A 21,638-nucleotide genomic window follows, 5' to 3' on the forward strand; every position below is an offset into this window, starting at 1 on the left:
TCATCATAAAGCTGAAGCCTTAAAACTTGAGATGAGACCTCTCTCTCCTTAACTTAGGTAGCAAAACACCTAACATCCTATGAGCTGATACCTCGGCACAGAGCAAAGGAAAGGGCTTGAAAAGTCTCTCTTGGAGCCAGTAGGCACAGACTGGCTTAGAATAGCCCTAGCCTGAAGCTTATGGGTGTTTCCATAGGATCTATATCTCCATCTGCTTTATGGACTGTCTGGTTGAGAAAAAGGATATAATTGGGGGAAAGTAAGTTTCAGGGAGCTACATTGTAGATCGAAATATTTCACTCCTTTATTTATTCAATAGACATTGAACACCTACTAAATACCAAGTATTGTGAATACTGTTGGCATTATAGATTGGGTCTTTGCTCGAGTGCATTTTATAGTTTAATTATTCTATTAGCATTTGTATGCTAAATCTAATTCTAATAATAAGCACATAAATAGATAAATAAGATAATTTTAGAGAGTGATAATATTCCCCTAAGGTTTTCTTGAAGTGCCTCTTCATTCTTAGAAATGACCTAGAACTTACCTGTCCTGCCAATACTCATGACTGACTCCGAATCCTTCAGGGCTTACTTAAGAGGAATCTTCCCTGACTCCTCTAAGCAGAGCCCCACAGCTCTTCTCCATCCCAGGACTGATCATCATCTGTAGTGATTGGTTATTATTTATTCCCTTGTTTAACGTCTGTCTTGCCCACATGGATGGTAGCCCCATGATGATAGGAATCTTGTCTGTTTCCCTTTCTTTGGGTTTCCTTTTTCCAGGGCCTGGCCCATAGAAGGTCGTCAGTAAATATCTGTGGAATTAGGGTGAGCAACCATGCCAGTTTGCCAGGAGCTGAGGGTTTGCCCAAAACATAGGATTTTCTGGGCTAAAACCAGGTTAGCCCCGGGCAAATTGAGATGGTTGGTCACCCTATATGGAATGCATATCCATTGGATAAGAAATTAGTCCCCAAAATTTATCACAGACTTTCCATCACTGAAGCTGAATATCAAGTCTTATTAAACCAGACCCAGAGCAGAGGTATCACTATGCCATGGGATGTTTAGTTGCAGTTATTGCCTCTAATGTAGGCCGAGCCTTAGGGGAAAGTGAAAGCAGATCCCTAGGGACTCTTTCAAGCATCATAATCAGTATAATAAGACAGACATTGAACTCCAGGGAAAGATAGCCCATAACCATGACCATAAGCATAACCAAGTCAGTGGAGTTGGGTCAAGTCCATCACTTCTGGGCCATCTCAAGCCTCTTGGCCGGCTGCTGAGGTATCCAGATGGAACCAGTCTAAAAGCTGACAATTAAAAACAGTCTTAATATGAAGTAGCATTTGCCAGCTAGAAAACACCTCTGAAATCATATCTCCAATCCCCTCCTTTTACAGTTGAGGAAACTAAGAATCTGAGATGTTAACTTCACCAACAGAGAACCAAGTTCTATAGGATCCTTGTTATTTGTTCCTACACTGACCAGGGTCCCTTTGAAAGAATGGTCACTGCTTTCACTCTACAGGTGAGAAAATGAGTCACTTCCATTGCTTGCTCTCAACAGGCTGTCCTGCTTTGCATTTTCTTCCTCATTTTGTGTGCTCTGGAACAAGTTCTGCTAGCCTTTTTGCAAATGACTTATTGCAATATACTGGTTGGTTGTCCCTAAAATAACTGTCTAACAGGTTCAAACATTACCTTTTTGTTGAATCATGGGTTGGTTACTCTGAGATTTAGAGTAAAAAATTTCACCACTATGTAAATTGCAGAGAAAGAAAGAAAGAGAGAGAGAGAGAGAGGGAGGGAGGGATGGGGAGGAAGGGAGGGAGGGAGGGAGAGGAAGGAGGAAGGAAGGAAGGGAGCAGGGGGAGGGAAATAAAGAAAAAGAAGAGAAAATAAAAGGAAAGAAAGTCTAAAAACTCCAATATAAATTTGTGAAGCCTAATATAGGCACCTCATCAGGCTAGATGTTCCTGGATTTTATGTCACTGTGACATACTTTAAAGTCTTGGTTCTGGCAATATATATGGGTTTTCTCCTCACCAATGGAAAGGCACAGTCCAAAATTCACATTCATTTTTATTTTGTTCTATGTTCTGAATCAAAAAATGACAATTGTCTACATTAGCCTTAATGCAAGAGCAGGGGCAGGGCTAACCAAAATCGCATCTATTTAGAAGTATTTTCAAAACAGTATGTCCTAGTTCAACTATTTTGGGTGGAAAAGTACAGCTTGTTAGTATCTTGGAAGTTAGAAAGTTTGGGCTCACAACTGCCTTTCGTAACAGCTGGTGTTTGACTTTTAACTTAGGAAGGCAGGGCGTTTCAAAGAGAGTTTGTATGAGTTCTTACTGAAGACAATTGTTTTATTTATCTGGGGAACTCTATCCAGACTAAGACATTTTATTTGAGCTTCCGTTATGAATTTCTTGCTGTGAGAGGTGTTAAATTTATACCTCCACAGAGAAGGCCTTGGTCTTTCTTTGGCTTATTTCCTTACTTGCTTTTCCTTCAGAGATAATCTCTTTAAAGTCACAGAGCAACACAGTCTGGGCCAGAAAATTCCCATTTCTTCCAGTTCTTTCCAAACTGCACCTCTACAGGCAGCAGACATGTCTTTCCACCTCATTTACTCATCCAAACACATCTCATAAGCATACACCCTGACTCTCAACAGACCTGAAGTAAGTGGACTATTCCACTAATAGGGATATATTTCCATATATTCAACCTCCATTTTCCTTTAGTTCTTTTTTTTTAAATTAATTTATTTATTTGTTTTTATTTTTGGCTGTGTTGGGTCTTCGTTGCTGTGTGCGGGCTTTCTCTAGTTGTGGCGGGCAGGGGCTACTCTTAGTTGCGGTGTGTGGGCTTCTCATTGCGGTGGCTCCTCTTGTTGCAGGGCACGGGCTCTAGGCGCGTGGTCTTCAGTAGTTGTGGCATGCAGACTCAGTAGTTGTGGCTCGCGGACTCTAGAGCACAGGCTCAGTAGTTGTGGCTCATGGGCTTAGTTGCTCTGCGGCATGTGGGATCTTCCCAGACCAGGGCTCGAACCCGTGTTCCCTGCATTGGCAGGCGGATTCTAAACTACTGTGCCACCAGGGAAGCCCTTTCCTTTAGTTCTTGTCCACTCTTCAGTGATAGCTAATTGGAGATAATTATGTAGGTAATTGTAGATTCCAAAATGATCACTAGTTAATTCCAAGCCCTAGAAATATTAGTCATACACTAATGGTGTTAGGCCGTGCAAGATTTGACTTTAGGCTTCCCTGGTGGCGCAGTGGTTGAGAATCTGCCTGCCAATGCAGGGGACACGGTTTTGAGCCCTGGTCTGGGAAGATCCCACATGCCGTGGAGCAAGTAGGCCCGTGAGCCACAACTACTGAGCCTGTGTGTCTGCAGCCTGTGCCTCGAAACAAGAGAGGCCACGACAGTGAAAGGCCCGCGCACCACGATGAAGAGTGGCCCCTGCTTGCCGCAGCTAGAGAAAGCCCTCGCACAGAAACGAAGACCCAACACAGCCACAAATAAAAATAAATAAATAAAAATTTAAAAAAAGATTTGACTTTAAAGCAGTTTTCAGTCAAAAATCAAAGCTCTTTTGTGTGTTTACTCATAATACACATCACAGTCTGAGAGAGTATACACAGCATCACATCAAAAAGCAAGAGGAGGCTAATTTTGGGCTTCCCTGGTGGCACAGTGGTTGAGAGTCCGCCTGCCGATGCAGGGGACACGGGTTCATGCCCCGGTCTGGGAAGATCCCACATGCCACGGAGCGGCTGGGCCCATGAGCCATGGCCGCTGAGCCTGCGCGTCCGGAGCCTGTGCTCCACAATGGGAGAGGTCACAACAGTGAGAGGCCCGCGTACCACACACACACAAAAAAAGCGGAGGCTAATTTTGATAAACTGTGAGATGCATAACATTTTTCAACAAACTTTCCACATATTATACTTTTGTATAGTAGGACAAAATCAAATTCTCCGGACTTCTGATGAACAGTCATACTTTATAACTGTGATTTAATCAGTGAGCAGGAAAAGGTAAAACAATAACTTTGCCAGTATATATTGCCTTAAAATGTAAGCTTTAAATATAGAAGTTTAAGGTTGTATAATATAGTTAAATGACAACATCCAATTTTGACCAGAAAAATCTTTTGGTTTTTTTGGAGAAATTCCCCCCCACCAAAAAAAAGTAATGACACCTGTGTACCCACCACTTACAAATGATAATGTTGAACATTTTGTCATGTCTGCTTTATGTCTTTCTTTATGAAAGAAACAAACACTACACATAAAGTTGGAGTCCCCTTTGTCTCCCATCCCCAATCCCACCCGGACCCCTTCCCAGAGACGGATGTTCTAATTCAGTGAAATAGTTAAACTATGTGATCTGCTCCATTTGTTTTTGTGCAGAAAAATATACTTAGCATTATGTTTATCCACAGCAATATCTACATATATTGTACCGAAATGTTGATTTTACTATGAAAACAATGATTAACCATGAATCAAAGTGTTTGGACATTTTACAAAATTAAACTTCACAGAATTATCTAGAAGTCACAACAATGCTATAATATTTATAAAAGATGATACAGTCTTATGAAAGTCAATTATTTTATTACATTAAACAGAAAATACCTTAGGTATATGTTTTCATGATGACAACAGCAAATACTGTTTTTGATCAACATAATTTCTTTTGGGCCTCTCACTGTTGTGGTTTCTCCCGTTGAGGAGCACAGGCTCTGGACACGCAGGCTCAGCGGTCATGGCTCATGGACCCAGCCACTCCGCGGCATGTGGGATCTTCCCGGACCGGGGCACGATCCCGTGTCCCCTGCATCGGCAGGTGGACTCTCAACAACTGCGCCACAAGGGAAGCCCAACATAATTTCTTGAATATAGTTTATGAAGTCTGATTAATAGTCTAGACTATGGTTACTTTAATGATAAAGCAACCAAGATTTTACTATCTTGACTATTAAATAAAATAAATGATATTAGCAATATTTAGAGAATTCTAATAAAAGCTATTAACAACACCTAAAGAATTCTCCTTTATCATTTCATCAAGACGTATTTAGTAGAGAATATTTGTCATAAATATTTGAAAACAAATTGTACTTCTATAACGTCAAAGTAGCTCCATAAATTTCAGCCCTGCAGGAATAATTAGGATGCAAAATCATAGTTTTTGAAGTTTGGGGCTTATCATTCAGGCTCTTTGACTTGTGTAACTTTGCTGTTATCTTGCTGGATGGCCTTAGAGAGATCATTTAATCTCTCTAGGATTCAATTTCCTCACCTCAAAAATGCCTTGGTTGGTGGCATTGGGGTGGGGAAAGACGAAAAGAGATGATCATTAATATTTCTCTCAGCTCTAAAATTTTATTATTCTATTTTTCATTTTCTCCCTCCCACTCAGTGTTCTAGGACATAGATTGGTAATTAGTCAAAACTGAGAGGACCTTCTAGCAAAATAATCAGACTTAACATTGAAGGCTATAAGAATCTGAAACAGAAAAACCTTTTCTTAATTCATTATAAGATCAACTCACTCACAAGAAACCAGACAAAAACCGCTAGAAAGAGAAAGGAGAACTAGAGAAATATATGTGTATTTACTATTCCCTGTAAGGATTTTACAGGATAAAGAATATTTATACAAAGAAACTCACGTTTATAATTGAATTTCCACTCAAAAGAATGATACATTGTGGGCTTCCCTGGTGGCGCAGTGGTTGAGAGTCCGCCTGCCGAGGCAGGGGACACGGGTTTGTGCCCCGGTCCAGGAAGATCCCACATGCCGCGGAGCGGCTGGGCCCATGAGCCATGGCCGCTGAGCCTGTGCGTCCGGAGCCTGTGCCCCGCAACTGGAGAGGCCGCAACAGTGAGAGGCCCGCATACCGCAAAAAAAAAAAAAAAAAGAAAAAAAAAGAATGATACATTGCATCAAAATGTGTTTAAGGTTATGAAATATTTCTTTGTCCGTATAGAAAAAATAAGTCACTATGCATTATATAATCAATGATGATAAGACTGTCTCATAACCTTATGATCAGGCCAAGTACTATTACTTCTCAATATCAATATCCCTCCTGAGTTTATTACAACTAATTACTTTGTAAGAGTAATAAAAATTGGCAGATGAGCAAAACAACGATGCTTATAAAGGAAAAATAATAAATTTTCTGGTCAACAGTTCTTGTCTAGTATAAATGAGCATATGGTAACTTTGTACATCTTCTTAGGGGACGTTGAAAACCTACTATATCTGTTGTGGAATTTCCCATGCAGTTGTTACATTCTTTTGTACAGCTTTAAGATCTGGTAGACAAAAAGTGACAGTGAAAGAGGCTCACCTAGATGTGTGGAAGAAACTTCCCTGAAGTTATCTTTTCTAGTCAATTCCCTTCTATTTAGTGGTATCTTCTTAGCAAATCTAAATGAATGGTTCTCTGTAATATTTTTAGCGATCCCAAGAAAGGAAAATATATGCCTCTGTAAAGATTACCATTAGACTTGATTGACCCTCACAGACCCAATATTCTCCCTAAATGAGACAATGATGTGAAAGAACACTGTAAATGATAACAATTGTTAGGAATTATTATTGAGGAGACCATTCCAAGGCTGAGCCAATCATGTGTTTCATCACAAAAATTCCTCCTAAGTGGCAGGATTCATTTTGTATTTATGAAGGGCCCGGGACTCAGAATCTTGAATATCTAAATTTTCATGTCTGTTGTTCATCATCCTTCTTTCAAGTTCCAGGGAAAGGTATGAATAGAGGTCAATGTCAAACACATACATGCTTTATTACTATGAAATTCCAACATGGCCCCCTCATAAGCTAGGTTGGTGCATGGGCAGAATCCCTTTTACTCAGGCTAGAATGAGGAAGGGGGCATGAAACCAAAGCATGCCAAGCAGCTTCCTTCCCCCTTTCACTCTAGGCTCTCAGAGGATGAGGAAAGGGAAGTCAGGGAAAATCATGCTAAAAAGCAAGGTAATATAAGGAGTTTTCTCTAAGGTCTAGAGCCAGGCTGGTCTAACTGACCTGACTAACACCCCATCATACCATTGCAGCCATGTGGGAGAGAGAGTCCAAAGAGAGAGGATCCCAAGAAATGGAACCCAGATCCCAAGAAATGAGACCTCTGGCTCCAAAAAATCTTTGTCTCTACCTAGCCACACCACTACAGTATTTCCTCTTCCTCTGTGAAAGGGGTAGGGCTGGGGGGAGAATCATGTATTTTTTTTTCTTCATCTTCCTTTAAATCTATTCTCTGTGCAAAAGCAATTGCTTTTTTCATTCTTTTACATAAAATAAATACTTTGGTATCTGTGCAGTACTTAGGTATTATAGGGTTTATTTCTTACCTGTTTAAAAAAAATAATTGGGTTTGTGTGTTCCAGAGAAGCTGTGATTAGTTCAGAAATGCTAAAGGGCAAGTTAACCAGCTACAAAGTTATATTTACATACCTTGCTTAGGAATTGTTCAATGATTTTCTCAAAATTGCATCTGATCATTCTTCATGTTTTTGCTTTATGAAATTCTTGTAATCTTTTATTGAAATACACAAGAGGCAATATACATCATACTTATAAAAAATGGGTTTGTCTTCCTTGGCTTTGAAAGTGAGAAGTTTGAGGCTGCGGTCTAGATTGGCTGTTGATAACTAGTGTGACCAATGCCTTCATTTCCTGCCATTTATAAACTGGGGCTAAGATTCAGTATTCTTGGACTCTTCATCTTCATATTTCAGAGTGACACTAAGAAACTAAATGAAAGAGAATACATGGAAGTGTTTTGGAGAGTTACTTGGCCATTTCACAAGGCCCTTTATGATCCAGAGAGAAGGAACTCAATACGAGAAAAAGCTGCTATTCTACTTGGAGCATTGTTAATGTTTTTCTTACCCTGAAGCCTTGATCCATTCCCTTATACTTTTCCCTCTTTAGTCCTCTCTGGTGTTCTGGAGCCTCATTCCTCTTTGATAGGACAATTTTTAAATATTTGAAGGCCGTTACGCTTTGTGAGATTTTCATTTAAAGTTCTTGTGTCTTCAACTGCTGAGCTGGCACTCCACAACTACTAAGCCCATGCACCCTGGAGCCCAAATTCCCAGCAGGAGAAGCCACCGCAATGAGAAGCCCACCCACCGCAGCAAAGAGTAGCTCCCACTCACAGCAACTAGAGAAAAGCCCATGCGCAGCAATGAGACCCAATGCAGCCAATAAATAAATAAATAAATAAATAAATAAATTAAATTAAAAAGTTCACACTGACCTTTAAAAAAAGTCTACAACAATCTCTTAAAAAAAATAAAGTTCTTGTGTCTTAAGAAGATCATAAATCACAAATAATGATATTAAACTTGCATCTGAGACATAATAAATGCTGCTTTGCAATGACAAGAACTGATCTTGGTTTAAATACATATATCTACTAGTTTTAATAGCAATGAAAAGACTCTGGTTTAATTTAAATACACATATCTACTAGTTTTAACAGCAATATCTTGGACATATAAAATGACCAAGAGGTAGAGGATTTTTTTTCAGACATTATTTCGAAAATCTTACAGTAATTAAATCCATTTTGTAGAGTGAGAAGACGGGAACACTGGAATCAGAGAGATATGGATTTAATTCATGGCTTCTCCAGCTGAATGGCCTTGGCAGTTATTTACCTCCCTAAGCCTTATTCCCTTATCTCAGAAATGGAGAAAACAGTACCTATATCTCAGAGTTTTAGTGAGGATGAAAGAACATGTAAGCAAAAACCGTAACACAAATATGGTGAAATACTCAACAGTGAGTAAACGGAGCGAACAACATCAATATATGTCAACATGGGTGGACGATCAAAATCAAAAGTTAGAGAGAAAACAGTGAGAAACAGAATGAGACAGATTGCACAATAACATTTAGATAAGTATACTCTTGTGCTCACATAAAACAATACGCCATTGTTCATGAAAGGCGGATCGAAAAACTCACACTAAATACAGTGTGAAGGAGTAAGTGCCTTTGGGATGGTGAAAAGGATCTTAGATGGGAAATGAAAGAAAGTGAAATAAAAGGAAGAACGTTGGACATGGATCAGTCATGACAATTGTTCTAATTTTGTGAACCTCAGGTCCAAGAGGAAAGGAGAAGAAAAATAATATTCAGCACAAAGCCGGCCACATAGCAGAAGCTCAATACAAGTGGCTATTTTTATTACTGGAGTGAGGTCTTACTCAGCAGGGGTTTATTTGCATCTATTTGACCAGTATTACTGAGCTTACCAAGATTTACAGAGACAAGCGTTGAGCCAATGGAGTCAAAAGACCAGAAAGAAACTACGACAAGTAAAGAATGGACAGAATATATTTTCATGATAGAGAATACGTAATACATACTCATAACAGCTATTATTTACTGAGTGCTTACCATGTGCTAGGCATTAATTAATTAATTAAGTAATCCAACCAACATGTACTTATTGAATGTTTATTGTGTGTGAGACACTGTTCTAGACGTTGGAAATACAGCAGGAAGACAACAACTACAATGACAACGACAGACCCGGCTCTTCTGGAGTTTATATTCCAGTGAGGAGAGGGAGGAGGGAATGATCAGTAAAATAGACAGTATGTTAAATGGTGGTATAAGGCCCATGGAGGAAACAACACAGCAGGGAAGGGAATGACAAGATGGAGTGGGGATGATGAGATTGCTTTGTTAAGTAGGAAGGTCAGGGAAGGCTTCTCTGAGGGACACTGGTCCAAAGTCATTTCGTGTATTATCTCTTTTAATCTTCTTCTGTGAAGAATTTGCTTTTCTAAACCAGGACTGCTGTTTCTCAGATGAGTAAACGGGGGCCCAGAATCTGTCCGCGCATTGTCTAAGGTTTGATCGCTGGCTAAGTGATAGAGACAGAGTTAGGGTTTGAGCCACCTAACTCTGGAGCTGTCTCCGTATATATTATTTCTCATATAGGGAGATGGAAGGGGTCCTGGGGGATTGGCCAGAATGCGGAGCAGGAATGTGGTTTGGTAAAGCATTGAATGAACAGTCTCACTGTATCCATTTTATATTTTTGAGAAATTAAAATAAACATCTTTTCTTTTGGTGGGAAAAAAAACTTCAGAATGTAAAACTGGGCAAAATCTTCTGGGCTGGTGGGTGTAACCGGAGGTTACAAAGGATATGTCAGATATTTCCATTAAGAAATCATGATTTAGTCCAAGTCTTAATTTATTGCTACAGGATCTTCAAGATTGTCAATGACTTGCCCAACCTCATACGGCTTGTTTGTTGCAGAACCAGGGTGGAAAACTGAGCTTGAAAGACTAGCCAACCAGCACAACCACAACAGCTGGGCTGGGCCGGGCCACCCAAGCCTTGGTGCTTTACTCTGAACAGCTGGACCCGCCAAGCCTTCTTGGTCTTAGGGCTCCTTCTTCAAACTGCAGAGAAGCTCAGATAGGTGAGAGTAGACAACGGAGTCACAGGAGACCCATTTACAGAAGAGAAGGGGGGAGTATAATTAGGCAAAGAGAAGTGAGAGGAGGCACAGATGAAGAAAATAAGGGGAGGAATCAGCTAAGAATAGGCAAGGTGAACTTCATGCTGTTTCCAACCCTGCAAGGAGGAGGCGGGAGGGAAGATGACACAGGGACAAAAAGAGTTCCTCTATCTCAGTAATCTTAATTATAGCCCTATAGGATAGGTATGAAGAGTGTTTTACACATGGGAAAACTGAAGCTCAGAAAAGCTACTTTACTTACTCAAGGTCACATGGCAGGCAAGAGAGGCTCCTGATGATTTCAGATTTTGTTCTTTCCTTGCATCTCTTCCTTCCCTTATTTGTTTTCATCGTTTCTTCCCTCCAGCCTCTTTTTATTCGTACAAATTTTTATTAGAAAAAAAGCTTTACCGTTTTTCCTGAAATAGTTATCAAGTATCCAATGATAGAGCATGTGGTTACCATGACAGCACAGCCTTTACTGAGGTCAGACCTCCCCTCTTTGCCTCCAGAAACATATTTCACAGCAGTTCTCCTTTCTTTGTGGAACTTGTAACAGCCGCAATTTTACATTTTGTTTGGGTGACCATTTGCTTAACGTTTGTCCACCACTTAACTGTAGGCTTCCTAATGGCAGGGACCAGCCTGGAGTGTGCCCCCAGCGTTTGGCACAAAGCCTAGCACTCAGGTTTTCTGTAAATATTTGCTGAGCGAATGTTCTTGTCGTTTCTCTCAGCTCTCTTCTGAAAATTAGACGGACAGTAACCTCTAGCTCATAATTATGTTAATAGATACTGTATAACAGGTCAGGCCGGTATTTACAGGTAGCACACAGGTAAACGAACACACACAGGAATACACATGACTGCACAAACAGCCCCCGGCAGGTGCCCTCAGGAGGAAACGCACGCCGTCCGAGCGAGCCGAACCAACCTAGTTAAACACGCCTGCGCCGGGCTCCGCCGGCCTCCGCAGCGTGGGAGGACAACCGGCAGCCGCGCCACTGGAGTCCCGGGCCCCCGGGGACGCGTGGGCTGGCCGCGGGCGCCGGGGGCGGTGGCGGAGTGGGCGGTGAGCTGCGCCGTGATTGGTCCGCGGGGGCCGGCGGTGGGCGGGGCTGGCGGCGGGGGCGGACGCTCGAAGAGAAGGGGGTGTGCGCGGCTGCGGCGGCGGCGGTGGCTGCGGCGGCAGTAGTTTCAGTATAAACCAGGCACCCGACTGGTTGGACGGAATTTTTTGCGCGCTTTTGCTTCCTCTCCTTTGGTTGCGTTGGTGGGCACGCGGAAAACAGCCGGGAAGCCGAGGACCCCGGGTCCATCTGCAGGTGGGTTGTTCCCTGGTCAGCAGTTCTCACGGGAGAAACCGGAGCCCGGCAGCGGGAACGCGCCACCCTGCTACGCGCTGCGCTCTCCCAGGCGGCCCGGGAGCCGCGCGCGGAGCAGTCAGGATCTCTGACTGCGCCCCGGCTGCCGGTGCCCCTGGAGGCGGCGGGAGATTCTGGCCAGCGAGCGCTCGCTGGTGCAGAGCGTCCCGCAAAAGCGGGGGAAGTGGGGAGTCTTCCTGCCTGGCCGCTGAGGGCGTCTGGGGCCGCCCCGGGAGCGGACACGGTGCCAGCAGGTGCGGGCCCCAGCCACTGGGGCCCGGACGGGGACAGGCTTGGGTTTTGCTTTGCTTCTCTCGCCCCGATCCCGCAGCCAGGCCTTCTGTCTCGTGATCTTGGTAGTTTTTGAGGATTTGTCTGAGTTCTAGTCGCTTTCATCCTTTCTTCAACCTTTCTTCCCTTCCTGTGCACAGCTCGGTTGTTTCCTTCTACTTCTTGGCTAGTTTTCGTGAGTGTGTAGAGGGGTGGGTGGGCAGGTGGGGGTCCTGCTTATTTTTGGTGACGGAGCCTTATAATCTAAGGTCTGACTCTCAGGAAGAGACAAGGGAACAGAGGTCACGTGCTCGCCACTGACGAGGTGATATTCTTTCCTTTCTCCGTTCAGCTGGTAACTTGGGACACAACGTGTCGCCTTGCTCTTGCCTGAGCTCAGGTGAGTCGTCTCGGGTCACCTGGCCGGGCGATAATAACGTGAACTGTGTGTACCTGGGGGCCTCCCGGGCTGCTAGCGGGGGGAAGCTCCTCTCTCTAGGGGAACGGTGGAAACAACTTCAGTGCTGTACAAGCGGAACAGGGCGGAACAGGGGGGCTGGAGTGAAAGTGTGTGTGTCTGTCTGCGAACCACTAGAGTATTGATTCCCACCTCACCCCAACCTGATCCGCGCAGCTCAGGCGAAAGCAGCGTAGCTAGGTCCTCTGACAGTGCGGGGGGCGGCACAAGTGTAGTAAACCGCAGGAGGGGATCTCTAGGGAGCCACTTTCTCTTCTGAATGTAGATGTGTCCGTCTTCGCCGACGAATTTGGTGGGTATAGTGTGTATGGATGAATATGCACAGAAATTTGTGTATGTGTGTTTGGGCAGAAGGCGTCTCCAAGGAGTTCTTCGTCAGCAGCACCATGTGACGATGGCCAGGGACCGCTGGTGTGCGTAGATCTATATTTAGCCCTGGATGATCTCTAATGGCCGAGAGAGGGTCTCTGAACTGAGTGCATAAAGGGGAAGAGTTCAGGGATCAGGGTTTTGCACTCTTGAATAATGTCTGGTACAGTCAGACTCAGATGGGGTGAATAATTTTTCTTTCCTCCCGAAAACAGTAGCTAGAGCTTGGCATGTGATAGCTGTGTCTTAGTTTAAAACATGGACCATGGTGATAAGCCTGTGCTAAGAAACAAGGAGGTTACAGTTAACCAGAGTATATGCCTGATTGGAGATTTGGAAGGAAAACAACTAGTCAGGTGAGGTTTAGAGCAAATGTAGAATTGACTTCTAAAAGGAAAGAAAAATTCTTGGCTGTCGAGATTTTCATAGCAGATTAAAAAGTGTGGCAGCTTGTTAGGTCCTATCATTAATGTTTAGTTTATGGGGGGGGGCAATTGTTGGGCCAAGGAGGACCTAAGGCACTTGACAGAAGTCAGGGTTCACAAGCGGTGCTCTGTTATGCCTTTCAAGCAGGTTTTCTGGCAAAGTGGAGAAGATCGGCTACTGATTAGCAAGTATCTTGTTGGCATTCTTCCAGGACATGTGGGTCAATCCTTTGTTTTCCTAGAGGTGGCAATATTTCTGGCTACTAAGTGTAGTACTTTTCAGTGGTCTAATGGAGTGTTAAATTCTTAGAATTGATTTCTCCCCTGGTACATTTTCAGTCTTGCTCCATTTTATATGCTCCACTAGACATTTAATCTGATTCCTGAGATCATTCTGTCTTTTGGAACAGAAAATCACCATAAACTATTTATATTTACTGTTTTTTTAAATTTAATTTATTCTTAGGCATATATTGTTAAATATTTTAATTTTTTATTATTTATCATAATAATTCACATTTCTTATATTATTACTAACATTACATTCTTACAGTCTAACTACTGGCCAATAAACTACAATAGACCAAAAAAAAAAAATCAATTGAATAACACCTATCTAGGAAAAAGTAAGAAAATTGAAGGGGCAAAGCTAGGTGACTGTTTATGTTGGTAAGTTACCTAATATGGCACCGGAAGTGGTGGGATCAACTTTATCGATCTCCAGAGGTGGCCTGGAAGAATTAGACTTTGGAGGAGCATTTGGATGACCCCAAAGAGAGTACCTGCTTGGACAGGAGATGAGAAAATTAGGGTATCCTCCCTTACTTGGGAGAAGAATCTGGAATCCCTGAAGCAGGGACTTAGAATCTTGATTCTGGTGCCACAAATAATAAATGGAAAAACCATTATAACATTTTGTAAGGTCTTAAAGAGACAAATTGTACTGTTGAAAATACTGCTTAAGATTGATGGGATTTTTGTCTTTAGTGGTTGAATTCAGGTGTTACCCCCCCTTTAGTTGTCCTTTTTGGTTTTCCAGTTAAATCTATAAAAATTAGATTTGTGCAATGCTTGATTATCCTAGGATGACAGATGTAGCCTGGAGCTGTGGGCAGATTTCTGCCTTGGGAATAGAGCCTAGGGTTCTAATCAATCTGGAGCCCTAACAAGTCACTTACTCTCTCCCTATACCTGCAGGATCTGTGAAATTGACAAGGTGTTGAACTAGATGATTTATGAGGCTCTTTTAGCTCTGTGTTAACTGATTTATCTTGCTGTACTATCACCTCGTTCATTTGCACCCTTTATTAGCTGTGGAACAATGAAGGCTGAAGAATGGTCTGCAGTTAGATGTTCAGCTACTTGGTGTGTGGAAATGACGAGAGGAGAGTGAAATTTCTTCTTATTGGTGAAAATTATGTAGAGATTTATTATCTGCTTGAGCTGTTTTTTGCTCTTGTTTTTCTCCTACAAGTGTATTTAAAAATGCTATTTTCAAGAAGTTTGAGTCAGGAAAATTTTTTGGACTTTTTAAGTCAGTGTTACTATTTTGTCATTTTAAAACCAGTCTTTTGGGCTTCCCTGGTGGCACAGTGGTTGGGAGTCCGCCTGCCGATGCAGGGGACACGGGTTCATGCCCCGGTTCGGGAAGATCCCACATGCCGCGGAGCAGCTAGGCCCGTGAGCCATGGCTGTTGAGCCTGCACGTCCGGAGCGTGTGCTCCGCAACGGGAGAGGCCACAACAGTGAGAGGCCCACATACCACAAAACAAAACAAAACAAAACAACCCAGTCTTTTGACCAATCATTTTTTTCTCAGGTTTGTGTGTTTATTATTTCATTTCAAGGTACATTTATATCCGGAAGTCATTCAATTGATTCAAATTTTATTAGGAAGCCCTGGTATGAAAATGAGTTTAACACAGGGAGAGTACAAATTAGTCTTGTAAGAAAGGAAAGCACTTTATAGAATGCTAGTATCCTTCTATTTATCTAAAAGGGAAGAATGGAGGGGGGTGTGGGATAAGGGTAATTTTTCAAGAACTTGCAGCCAAAAAAATAAAATTCTCCCGGTAACCATGTTCCACAATAAATTGTAAATAGAAAATTCTACTTGTTTACTGAATGTCCTCACTAAGTATGCTGAGGTAAATGGGGTTTAGAAACATAAACCCTTTTAGTAAAGGATGCTCCCCATTTGATATCCTATAATTTGGCTTGAGATCTATCATGTATAAATGATTCAACTACTTATATCTGTGCTGTTCAAGGTAATGGCCAGTGATGTTCAGTAAATAGCCACATGGGGATATATGAACTTAAGTTTAACTAAATTAAAAAACGAAAATTGCCCTAGCCCCATTTAAGTGTTCAATAATAGCTACGTGTGGTGAATGGCTGCTGTATTGCACAGAAGAGGAACATTTCCAATATTCCAGAAAGTTCTTTTTTGACAGCACTTAATTAGATAATGGTGATTCTGATTTTCCAGAAGACCGCTTTTATTCCTCTGGGAAAATGACAATTATTCTCATCATAGACAGGCACCCAAGACATAAGGAAATAAGACTGGCTTTATATGTTTTCAACTGTATATCATGAGCAATGCCACTTTCCAAAGTTCAGTAATATTCCACGATCCCAAACACCAATTTCTCAAATTTTTCCCCCAGAACTCTAATTATCCTTTGACTTTTCTAAACCAGCACCTACTGTTACTGCTAGAAAGCACTAATCCTTTCAAAGACAAGGCACGTGGAGCCATCTACTGTTAAGCTCAGGAACTGCATGGCAGTTGTAGATTAAAAACGTTGCAGGAAGAATGTCAACATGTGCTGTGATCAGTTCGTACAAAAAAAAATTAGTAATGATTTATCTCATAGAAAAGTTTTAAATGATTCTTCAGGCCCATTTCTAGTTGCCACGTACTGAATTCTTGTTTTGTGTCTTAATAAACTGCTGACAAGATATTCCCAAGACAAAAGATGACAAATTTTAGCTTTGTTTTTCTTCCAGGGAAACCAAAGATGGTAATTATTTGAATCAGAATCCCTTTCATCCATTAATTAGGAATTAGTGAAGAAAAATTTAAGTAGCATCTAGGACAAATCAAGCAAAATGCACATTCATTTTTTAATGTGGAATCCTATAATAAATCAGGAAATACCACCATTTCATCACTGTAGAGAGAAATAGGACCTTCTTTCCTCAAAAATACTGACTATTTCCCCTTGACTGTGAAATCTACAAAGCATTTGGGGCTCAGTTCCAAAGAATGTACTTATCTGGGAGTTACTTACTTTTTGTTCACATGCCAAAGAAGTGAGTTGATTCTGAGTCGTCTACTCTGTTTTGTTTGTAATCGCAACACAATACCTCTTTTTTCAAGGAGGTTTGCAGAGGTGTTGCATTTCTAGTGTCCAGAGATGCTACTAGAAAGAAATGAGAAGATAATCTTTGAGACTTTTTTCAAGCTCAAAATAAGCATGTTTTATACAGTGTGGGAGACTTGACTTTTACTTTCCCCAACTTGAATCCATAGTTAGAGAAACACTCTCTGAGCTGACAGTCAGCACTTGTATTCTGAGATCCAGCCGTGCCAAAAGTAAAAGTACTTGAGATCCCAGCTGGAGTAAAGTTGAAATATGTGAACTCTTTCTCATTCCGATCTCTGGAGCCTTAAATGAAAAAAGGAAGAGGCTGCATCTCACCAAAGTGCAAAGTTCCTTTGGAATTTAGATGGGAATTTGGGAACCAGTCATTGCCGGATCTTAAATTAAGCCTCTCCTCCCTAAACAAATATGCTTTCAAAGTTCAACTGTGATAGGGAGGGCTTCCTCTACCTCGTTTGGACACATGCCCAGCATTTGAACAGAAGCGAAAGGATAGCAATCAATATAAAGACATTGGATTTATTAAATATTTCACTGAGGTGCTCTATGATGAAATAGGGGCTGAAATAAACCCTTTTTTTTTTCTTGGACTCCTACCTTTGCTATCTCATTCTCCTGAGTGTAAAGGAAATGCTGACTTGACATCCTGGCAGAGATTTACCAAACACCTAAAGCAGATGTTGAAGGATGGCTTTTGATTTAGTTCCCACACCCATCTTTTCCTGGCCCTCTTCCAATTTGAATTGTCACCTGAAACCACCTTAGACTGATGCACCTGCCTCCTCATAAATAACCTTGTGCAAAAGCAGTCACTAATTCAAACACAGTCTGTTGTTTCGAAAAAGGCAGCTTTTCATCTGGTGCTTTAGTTGGTTTGAAACCATTAGGCATGCCTTTCAAATCCATTCATCCCTTAAATCACCTAGAGCTTGCTTCCTTGCTGCTGGATCAATGTCATGCTGAACTTTTGCAGGGTCCTTGGAAGGACATGATATATCTTTGTGACTGAATTAGCTGCCCCCGTAAGATGTCTTGTCTGTCAACCAACTTTTCAGCTTCCCAAATTAAATTTAAGAAAGAACATTCATCTTGTATACGTGTGTTGGATATCTTTTACTTCCCCTTGGGAAGTTTTCCAGAAGAACCACCAAAATCTGTTTCCCATTGTCTCATTGCCTCCCCCTTATCCCAAAGTGCTCCCTCAATGTCTGTGGGGGGGAGCTATTTAAATATCTCTACGCAAAAAAAAAATCTCTATGCAAACCAAAAGAACTGTCTTTTTCATTCTCTTCAACGCCACTGGATCAGTACTACTAGAAAATATTTACATGTATTGGTTGATTTCTAAGGAGCCAGTCTTCAATGTGTTAAACCAAGGTTCCCTTCAGAACCACTATGTTCTCCTTCTTTGAGGAAGTAGATAAATACGATCCAGGTTCTGTACAGGCCAGCACATGTGCTTCCTAATCTGGGGTCTGAACTCCCTGAAAGTATATACAAACCTGTTGGTCGATTTCTCTGGGGGCAGTGTGTGGAGAAGTTTGTGATCTTCCTAAAAAGTTAAGAGCTACCGGCCAAACAATACATTCTGAGTTTCCAGCAACTGGCTTACAAATGAAATTTTGCAAGGTGAGAATTGTTTGTGAGATTAACCTGTCCTCTGTCTTACCTTACTGGTAGTGATTTGAATAGAGTCAGCAGCTTTTTCAAGCGTCTCATATAAATCTCACCTTTTCCAAAGGAGTTAGCTACTTTGAAGTTTGACTTAACAGCAAATTAAGGCCAGTACTGAATGTTGTCACATATTCTCATTTTGGAAATAGTCGTTTTTCCTAAACCAGAGTTTTGGTCAGCAGGTCCCCATAGCAGGTACACTGGGTTGGGCAAAATTTGTGCTAAAGAAGGATGGCAGACAGTGGAGAAGTTGGTGTTGAGATTATGTTGGAAAGGGTAGAGAAGAGTAAATTGAGAGTTTACAGAACCCGACAGGCAGAAAATAGTAATTGTGAGAGCTGTAAAGAGAAGGTTTGCTGCAGATAAGAAGTCAGAGCTACGTTGAGATTAAAGAAAATAAATGGAAGCTGTAGGGTAGGAACCGCCTTACACTTAGCCCTTCTTCCACCGGGGAAGCTTTAGCAAATGGTTCCTGGAGTTAATAGCATCCGGGGCTAAATGCTTCTCTGGATTCTCATGTGCAGCACTTGGATATTCTATGAATTTGTTTTCTTAAACAAGAACCAAGCCAATATTTAATATTCTGAACTTCACTTCCTTTTATTTCAGAACTGAAGCAGGTAGAACTAAAGTCTTGGATGTCAAATTTGAGTAATGCTGAACAAACAGTGGTTCTTGATGTGGGTAATAATAAGAAGAAATCTACTATGTTTATCTGCTTAGGTGCTTAAAAATCCACTCCACAAGCAGTACTTTCTGTGCCATTCTGCTGACCTTTCCCCTCGTTTATCAAATGCATCTATTACACAAGGCAGTTGATCTTTCTTGAAAATGGTTAGACTGGCCATTTGCTAGAGATTGTCCAGAAATTAGTTACATGTACCATGATCTCTCTTTTGGTCATTTGTCTCATCAGATCTTTTTTACTGGAAATCTGTAAAGTACGTACAAGCAAGTATTACTGTATATCGTTGAATCTAAGATGGCATCCATTGTAAGATGCTCTTTTATTTTATATATTGCTAAAAAAAAGACTGTCAATTAAACAGGTTTTCCTATCACTCAACTATTTATGTGCATCCCAATTTCAAAGAAAATAAAATATGAAGAAGTGTATATTAGAATTTCTGAAGTCTCTTTCTAGATAGGACTATGCTTTGATTGCAAAGGTCAGTAGCTTAAATACTTTTGTTGATAGTGTTGCTTTTTAATAAGAGTAATTAATGACGTTCGTACATCTTTGGGGCAAGGATTTATGTAGAACATGTAAATTTTTCTAATAGCATGCAATTTGGGACAGACTGACAGGCTTTTCATTTTATGGTTAAACATTAAAAGTTCAAAGAAGACCATTTGCAGTATAACATGATGTAGTGTAATAAATTTTGAACCTGGAATCGGAAGACCAGGTTTGAAACCCTGCCTGTTTGTCCCTTATCCGATGTGTAACCCCAGCTGAGTAATGAAGTTTTTCTGAACCTGTGCTTATGCAGTCAAACAGAGTAAGGATCCCTGCCAAACAAGGTAGATATAATATCCGAAAAGGTGTTTGTAGGCAGTAAACCTTACACAGACGGGAGCTGCTGACATTCTCAGAGCCTTGCATACCGTGCATCTAGGCATTTCTCAGGGGAGCAGCCTTGAGCAAGAATCAAAGGGCTGTGAACTGTGGAGACCTTTTCCAGCACACAGGATCCCATAGTGTAAGGATGCACACTGAGGAAGGTGGAGGCCTAAGGAGTTGACAGTATATGGCAAGGTGGGAAAATAGGACCATTGTGCATGTAAGTGAGGGGCTGGGTCTCTTGGAGTGACTTAAATCTCAGCCATTGGTTGTTGCTCTACGCAAGTTCAACAGTCAAGTTTGTTTGTGGTCAACCAGCTGATTGGCAACAGAACTTTGGGCTAATTAGAAGGCAGAAAACAACCTATGATAGATTCTCTTCTTAAATTTGATTTTTAAGTATAATAAACTATAACCTCAATTAACTTGTCTCGGTTTGGTGTCCATTGCTATTTGTGGTATTTTCTTGTGGTGCCTGGTTGGAGGGGTTTTTTTTGTTGTTGTTGATATTTTGTGCGTCCTCAAAGAAATCCTGTGACACATTTCCAAGGAACAATACAAAGCCTTTTGCCATTGCTCTAAAAATGCTCTAACTTCGCTGTAAAGAAAATTGGTAGTTTTGTTATCATCTAGAATTTCGGAAGGAGTGAGCAAATTGGAAATAATTTTCCAGATGAAAAACATACCTGGGGGTAGGGGCTGAGTAAGTGACTTTCCGAAGTTTTCACAGCTCTTAAGCCCTAGATTAGGGCTTCATTAAATCTGGGCCCTTGTCCAGATCTGAGTCCTTGTCCACTTTATGGGAGTAAATAGTTATAAGTACATATATTTGGTGGCTTTTGGTGCTGATTCTTTGAAAGGGAACTCTGAGTGACTTGTGACTATTTTGTGGCTAGGGCCTCCTGTCAGTCAATCAAAGGCAGCAGGGGTGCAAGATTTAGAGGAGTGCCGTAGGGCTCACGTGGTGCTGTAGCCACGTGGCTGTGTGGTCCTAGCCTGGTCACTTCACCTCACTGCCCAAGGTCTCAGTTTGCAAACTGATGGACAGAGGAGAGTGGACCTGATTGTCATGACTCTTGGGCCTTGGCTTCTTCTGTGACTGTTTTGCAGTCATTGCTAATCCCTTAGCACACATTCCCCACCCGGTTACAGGCTTTGCATCCTCACTCTTCATCCGGCCTTTTGGCAACCACTTTGGATTGATTGCCGTTAGGAAGTGAAATGAAATCTATTTTCCATCTTCGACCATTTGATTTCTATGGTCCTTTTGAACTTTTAACATTTTCTGATTTTTCTGAAATTCCCAAATCCTGGCCAACCTTCTCCCCAAAGCACTTAATATTAGGACGGTTTCAGTAGTCATGAGTAAGTGGAGAAATCAAGGAAAATTCATGGTTCTTGGCAGAAAAAAAAAAGAAAAACAACTTCAAGGGCATGAATAGAGTGAGTTCCACTTGTCATCCTAGATACCAAGGATATTGTATAGTTTTAACCATCTAACACTTTTTTAAAGCCAGAGGCAGGAAAACCACATCCAGAGGGAAGGTTCCTTCCAGGCTGG

General features: G+C 41.5%; 1 protein-coding gene across 2 annotated transcripts in view; it reads left to right on the top strand.

Annotated features, from left to right (window-relative positions):
* Positions 1-11,761: 11,761 nt before the first annotated feature.
* RASGEF1B (RasGEF domain family member 1B) overlaps positions 11,762-21,638 on the top strand; it is a 35,531-nt gene continuing 25,654 nt past the window's right edge. The window contains exons 1-2 of one of the 2 annotated variants that reach the window (XM_082645082.1): positions 11,813-11,866; positions 12,528-12,575. The gene's annotated coding sequence lies outside the window, so the exon portion shown is untranslated. Of the gene's footprint in view, positions 11,867-12,527; positions 12,576-21,638 lie in introns of both variants that reach the window. The other variant, XM_082645081.1, reaches the window with a different exon arrangement.

This window comes from Mesoplodon mirus (assembly GCF_964341445.2).
Source record: "Mesoplodon mirus genome assembly, chromosome: 2".
NCBI lineage: Eukaryota > Metazoa > Chordata > Mammalia > Artiodactyla > Ziphiidae > Mesoplodon > Mesoplodon mirus.